Below are 7,884 nucleotides of genomic sequence, written 5' to 3' on the forward strand. Positions count from 1 at the left end.
TTTTGTTCTTTTAAAAATATTTACCTCTAAATTTCTCATAAAACTGTACCAACAAAAACAATATTTGGGAGAGAAGCTGCTACTGAAATAAATTAAGTTAACCAAAATGAGGGGAGGGGGGGGAAAGTACGTACCACCTTATATGGATTTGTTTCTTCTTTAATAATAATTTAGTTGCTCCATTTTCCTCTTCCTCTACTTTTATATACACTTGAGATATGTGTTTCTTTTCTTCTGTGAAAGCTAGCTGTAGATACACGCACCACAATATGTTTCATACCAACTTTTGGTACTCTATAAAATGGAAAGAAATTAATTAGGTACAACATTAACTAATTAAGTTAGGACAAATCTAATTATATTAATTTTGAGATGCATGACTTGACTTTTTTTTCATTTGGTATATGATGCTCTCTAAGTCAAACTTTACGTGTTGGAAAATTGAAACATTGCTATGTGAGTAAACATTCTTGCTCTTTATGGAACTAAAGTTGCGTTCTTGCCATCCACAGTAGTATAATCAAAAAAGAATAACTAAAAATTGACATATCGACTTTTGATTATTCACTTAAGAGGTTGCTAAGCTTAACAATGTTGAGCTTTGGTCACTTCTAATTCATAACAAATATTATGAATTTTTTTGGGAAAAAAATAAAAACGGAAAAAAAGAGTAAAATACCTTAATCCGGCAACAGTATGTTGAATTGTAGATAATCGAGAGATATGAGCTTCACTTTTGGAGGGAAAGAAACATAAAATAGCTTGTGGGTGAAGTGAAGAAGATATAGAGTAGGCGAAGAAGAGAAGAAGAAAATATCAGTTGAAACACGCGTGTATATAAATTTTGGAATTAGTTAACTTATGTGGTGTGGGGTCTACAAATTTTGATTATTAAAAAACGTTGCTAATTTTAGTTATCCAAAGCCTAAAATTTGAATATTTCTGAGGATGTTTGCTAAGTTTGATTATACCATTGTAAACCATTTTTTGCACCAATATTGTTAACTTTAAAAACAATTGATTTTTTATTATACCACTGTTGATGGCCTTATGAACTTAACTTAAATCTAAGAATTTTATCCTTATTTGAATTTTTTTATTGCATTTGTTAGTTCTACGCCAAAATACGAATCAATAACCCACAAACGTTTGCGTAGAACTAACAAATGAGTAATTGATAATACTCTCTCTCTCTCTCTCTCTCTCTCTCTCTCTCTCTCTCTTTGTAACGCCCCGAATTTTGGGTACGTTAAAGAAAATATTTTATTACAAAAATAAGGTGAGTCTGGCTCATTATTACATCATAACTCTCTTGAGAGTACTTTTATTACACAAGGAAAGGGAACTAAGGTTCCTAACTACAGCTCCGCCTGCTCCTCCATCTGAGCCAGCTCTTCAGCTCCAAAGGCCTCCAAGGTGTACTGCTCACCTTGATCATCTACAAAGTCTGACACATTATACCAGCGTCGCCACCGATATAATATGTCAGGGTCACCAAAGGTAACACCATGAGCTACAAAAGCTCAATAGAGTAATCCATACCCACTAACCCTTAATTTACATTATAAAGTCAACAAATTCCACATAACACATACTAAACTAACCAAAAAGAATTAACAATGACACATCCACATTTGATATTCAATCATTGTTGGTGTCCAAGATTCTCCAAGTTTCTCCTACGGAACTCATCGTAGACCGTGTCTCCATTTTCATAAACAAATCAATATTTCCAAAATCATTTGTTTAACACACCCAACCTCGGTTTCGCCGTTCCGGGTTCCCGAGTATCCTCACAATGGTTCCGCCGTCCCGGGTTTCCATTGGCACACAAAACTTGCATTGGCTCCTCTCCGCGGATAACCAAGCCATATTACCAATGAGGCTACCACATCCGGCCGCATCGGCAATCTTCACAATGGGCTACCAAGTCCGGCCACATTGTGGTTTTCACAATCCATGCAATGGGCTACCAAGTCCGGCCACATTACGAGTTTTCATACACACAACGGGCTACCAAGTCCGGCCACGTTGCGGTTTTCACAATCCACACGATGGGCTACCACGTCCGGCCGCATCGTGGGTTTCCATACACACAATGGGCTACCAAGTCCGGCCACATTGCGGTTTCAAAACACATCTCATCATTATCCACACCCTAGGTGTCATGTTTCTACTTTCTCGGTTTTCGTGTCTCGTTTACATGCAAAGACTCCGCGGTAGGACAAAATTAAGCATGAAACATTCTAAAAAGATCATCTAACTCAATTCTACTTTATCATGCTCAATCACCACTTATAGCATAACGTCACATGTACGGACGCCCTTGGAGTGTATCACTTATGCTTATTCAAAGCACAACACCACATGTACGGACGCCTTTGGAGTGAAATCACTTATGCTTTATCACACCACAAGTAATACAAGCAATTCATATATGCATGCTCGAAATCATCTTAAAGATCAAAATACAAATACTTCTAAACAAACGATAAGTTCTATCTTTCAAAACCCGTTAAGGATAATCTACTTTCTAACATACGATTCTATACGTAGAGTTAGGGGGTTAAGGGGTTCTACATATACGTTGAGTTAGTGGACAAGGGACTCTACCTTACTTCTTGGCGGTAGGGCGGCTACGGAAAGTACGTCGGTGGTCGGACGGAGTAACTTCCTACGGTATGCCTTCGGGAGCTTCGAAAGAGAATGGTTTCTCTCGAAACTTCTTCTTGACTAACACTACTCTACTTTATGGATCGAAGGGTGGTCGGGTGGTGGTTTAGTGGCGGCCTAGGATGAGTTTCTTGAAGAACTCAAGAACAAGAAGAACAAAAGAAAGAACAAAGGAAGAACAAGATTTTTCTAGAAAGAGAAGTTGCTATGTGAAGGTGTGAGTTGAATGGCATCGGAATGACTCTATTTATAGCCAAAACTTGAGCTCCCTCTCTCTCTCTAACCCCCCCCCCCCCCCCCCCCCCCCTCACCATATCTCAAATTTTGACACTTGCCAAGCACTCATGGAAGGTCAAAGTCTAACCCTAGGCTTGCATGGCTAAATGGTGTACCTTGGATGGATTATGGAAGATTTGTTTGGAAAGAAGGAGACAATAGTATAAGATTTGGGTATTAAACAATCCTAGAAATACAATGGAGGGTTAGTTTCTTAGCTAGGAAGATTCACCCATGGATTTGAAGTACAAAGGAGATCAAAGACCAAGGCACACATCAAATCTCCTCTCTCTCTCTCTCCCTCTCTCTCCTCTCTCGGCTCACTCTCTCCTCTCCCTCTCTCTCTCCCTCTCTCTCTCGGCAATCTCTCTCTCTCTCTCTCTCACAAGTACACTTACACATATATAATATAAAGGTACAAAGTACTAGATTAAAGAAATCCAATTTAGTCACATGACCCATTAAATAAATAAACTAGTGTACTAATGTACTCTAGGAAGATCAACTCCCCAATAAATTAATTCAATTGGGTACAGAACCCCAATATAAAATAATATAAGAGTACTTTTAAAAATCTTAGGCCTTAAAGGCTACTAAGGCTAATAAGTACTTTCATAATAAAATATTTGGTACATCATCCCATGGGTTTTTAGAAAAGACTAGTTTAAACCCTTTTACTTGGTTGAAAGATTTAAACATTTTACCCAATGGATAATAAATCCCCTAACTTTTATTGTCCAATGGACAATAGTAACTAGGAAACTTTTATATTAAAATAATCAAAAGTTGTCATTTAAAGTATGTGACAAAAAGCCCTATATTTAAATATAGGTATGGTACCAAGTACCCCAATTAAATAATAGGCTAGGATTCTCCACATTAATTTATAATAGAGTACAAATACTAGTTTAATAAATAAAGTAATTTGAAAATCTAGGGTTTAGATATACCTCAATAGTTTAATACATAAAAGTACATGAGAATCTAAATCTTGATTATAAAAATAGAACTTTATACCATGCTGGAAGATTGGGCTATTACCCAATGGATAATAATTTTCTAATAATTTTCCTAGCGGGTAAAGACCAATGGATAAAAGAAGTACAAGTACATTTATACTTAAAATAAGATTTTGAAAAGACTACATGTACTTTAGTCAAATATTATAATGAAAAACTTATTGTCCAATGGACAAAAATTACCCTAACCATTATGGACCAATGGATAAAGAATAAAAGTTCAAAAGGTCCAAAAGGTTCATCTAGTAACTAGGTGAGTTGGTTGCTTGGTTCCTCCAAGTAGTCGGTTAGAAACTAACTAAATTGGGCAAGTAGGGTTTCTAGTCGAGACCGAAATCTAACTACGACGAAAATTGACAAGAAATCATATAGTCACTCAAGTGAAAATAAGTAATTCAAATATTTAACGAAATTTTTATTGATCAAAATTCAAGGCTGTTACACACACACACACACACACACACACACACACACACACTCTCTCTCTCTCTCTCTCTCTCTCTCTCTCTCTCTCTCTCTACATAGTTTCCTCACCTAGGTTTGTCGGCCTTGGGGGTGGGGATCCCGCCGCCCCTCTCCCCACCCCCCCTCCCGTCGTCCTCCGCCTCCGAGCGCCTTTCCTTCCTTCGTCCGGCGCCGTGGATCTTGGATCTTCTCCCTACCCTCCTCTGAAGCTGTTGTTGTTCGGATGGAGCGCCGGCCAACATCGTTCCTGCCTCTGGTGGCGCATGTGGTGTGGTGCCTTCTCAGCGACCTCGGCCCGTGTTGTGGTGGTTTTGGTGGCAGCCGAGTCCTCTGGCTTTCGATCGGATGGTAATAAGTGAGGTATGCGGTGGTTTAGGAGTTAGGTTCTACTTTAAGTTGCTGTTTGTTCCGTTGGTTTCTTCCGGTTTGTCTCTGGCCAGTTTCCCTGGTTCGGATTTGTATCGGCCTGGTTCTCTAGGTCCGATAGGTGCGGTTGGTGGGATAATAAGGTTAGGGGTAGATTTTTCTGCTTGTTCAGTGTTTGGTGCGGAGGTTGTCTCCGACAGCTGTGTTGATGATGGCTGTGTTGTTGGTGATGGGATGGCTCAGGTGTTGGTGGCCTCGCAGGACAGCCTTTTTCCTGCGTTAGCATTTCCTTGGTCCTTTCACAGCTACAAATCTGTGCCTTTTCCCGTTGGCGTATTTCTTTGGAATTCGTTGGTGAGATTTGCAGCTTGCGGCGGTTAGTAGTGTCTGATTAGCAGGTTTCGAGTGGTCGTTTGCTTTGACAATTTATTTTGTTGTCCTTGTGCGGATATATCGCCCCTTGGGGGCTCATTCACTCGGTCCGTTTGGATCCAATCCTCCCGGTCCTTTTGGATAACCTGTAAGTTGAGGGCTCTGGATCCGGTTCTTGTACTCATTGTGGGATTTTACTTAGTAATGAAAAGTTTCTTCTGATCCAAAAAAAAAAAAAAAACAAATAAAGACAAAATTCTCAGAATTAAGTTAAGTTAAAATTAAGTTCATAAGAACACAGCCTAAATTGCAACCATTTTTGGACAAGCGGGCGGTTTGATGTTAAATCATACTTTATTTTTTGGAAAACGTATCATTTACTCCATCAATCGAGTAACGTTGCACATTATATGACATATTATTGCACTTCATATGAAACAGATTGCCCCTAATGAGAGAATTTTAACGGTTTTACATTCGTCTTTTTAGCAATCCGGTTCTATGTATGCGAAATTAAGTACTCCTTCCGTCCTATAATATTTGTCCGGTCCGCAAAACGAGGACTATAAAATAATGTATTTCTTTCAAGAAAAATTCAAATTTTTTTCATAAGTTAAAAGAACTCGTCAAGATCTAGTAAATTGTTGAATTTTTTTCCAACTTTTCTTTCAAAAATTATATTATTTTTACGTCTCCGTTTTGCGGACCGGACAAATATTATGGGACGGAGGGAGTAGTATTTTTCTTCCTATGCCAGTCACATTTTCATAAAAACATTTCCAATGAGTTTGCGACCCCGTTCGTTTAAGGGTTTTGAATTTTGAATTTTAATCATTATCCTATATACTCCCTTCGTCTCAAATTGGATGACAATTTTTGATATCTGTGTCAATTTCAATTCTTTATATCTTTCAATATGAATATAAAAAAATATACAATATGGATCTTATTTGATATTTTTCGATTAGTTCTATTATACAAAGTTTTTCAAACTCGTGAAAAATATTATATATTAAAAGATATAAGTAATGAAAAATGACACAAATTTCAAAAATTGTTATTCAATTTGGAACGGATGGAGTATTTTTTTCAATCATTATTCTCATTTTTCTCTCTATCTCTTTTTAATAATTACTGTTATTTTTAATTATTACTCTATTTCTCTCTACATTCATTACTTATAAATCCAAATCGAAAATTTCCAAACAAATGAGGTTTGCATTTGTTTGCCCTTTTTATCTACTGAGAAAATGCAATTCCCCGGCCGTACCACGTGGGCCCAAGTGACTCCCCGTATTTTCAGCTACGACGGAGTAAACAAGAAGAAGATGAGCAGTTTGTCAAAACTCTCGCGTGCCCCCACCCCAAATTTTTTTTTTTTTTATCCTCTTCGAACTCACCAAAACCAAAATTTGAATTCAAAACGGTCCCAATCATTCTCTTCGCCTCCTTTCCTTTCCTTTCAAGGCCACGTACACGCTACATGAATAATATTACTAGTAAGTGATTGTGAAAGAGCAATAAATGTCCTTCCATAAGGTTATAGATTTCATTTCTACATAGGCTAAATATTTCAAACCTGGATGCAGGGGGCTGCTGTCCCCAAGGGAATAGCAGCGTGCTACTGTCCCAATTTTGGGGCCCACCCCGGTCTTACTTCGATGATCTGAATCGTTCACTTTGTAGAGCTCGTCGAGTAGAACAACTATGTAAAAAATCAGCTTAATTGGATATCATTAAGTACCTGATCGGAGCCCATATAACTCTCAGTCCATGGGTTACAGTGGATTTGATCCAGTGTTTCGGATCCATTCTTTTTAAGATAAAAAGGTTCCGATCAGGTACTTAGTGATATCCAATTAAGCTGATTTTTTGCATAGTTATTCTACTCGACGAGCTCTACAAAGTGAACGATTCAGATCATCCGAGCGAGACTGGGATGGGCCCCAAAATGGGGTGCAGTAGCATGCTGCTGTCCCCAGCAGCCCCCCTCCCTCCTTCAAACCTTGGGGTGGAATTATGTCGGACGTTACCTTTAGAGCTTTGAAATTAGTTGAGATGCGCGTAAACTGGTTCAAACATCGAATTATAAAAAATAAATTAATACAGTATCAAACCAGTTACCAAACGTGCCAGATTTCCAGTACCAGACACATTTTGGCAGCCATGCCAGCCACATATCAAATTAAAGTCCTACTGGAGCCGCATATCAAATTAAAGGTAGCTGATTTTATCACTTCTTTTTTTTTGTTAAGGTCACTCTCTTGTAAGTGTATTTTTGTGCAAAAATACACAGAGAAGTGACGTTAATAATAAAGAGCGCAAAATCATTTCCCTTAAAGAATCAACATGTAGGGATAATTTGGTGAGAGTTTTGATGGAGGTTTTAAGAGTAATAAGTAAAGAGGGATACGGAGTATAAAGCGATACTAAAACCCAAAGTTCTACACTCCTCCATGATTCCATCACCATTAGTAAAGGGTTCAAGATTAAATTTACGAGCTCTATGTTAGTGTGTGACGGTGGCTCCGGCACCAAAAAATCTTTCTATCATGTGAGTAATTTTTCAATGTTCCTGGACATTGTCACGTAGTGTTCGGAGGACTCATGTAAATGTGTGTTGGAGCTTGTGGTTCATATTATGAGAGGTACCAAAAAATTCTACAATAAGAGCCAATTGCGAGCATAGTGGAGTGAAGTGAAGCGCAACGAA

The sequence above is a fragment of the Rhododendron vialii genome, chromosome 5a (genome assembly GCF_030253575.1).
Source record: "Rhododendron vialii isolate Sample 1 chromosome 5a, ASM3025357v1".
NCBI lineage: Eukaryota > Viridiplantae > Streptophyta > Magnoliopsida > Ericales > Ericaceae > Rhododendron > Rhododendron vialii.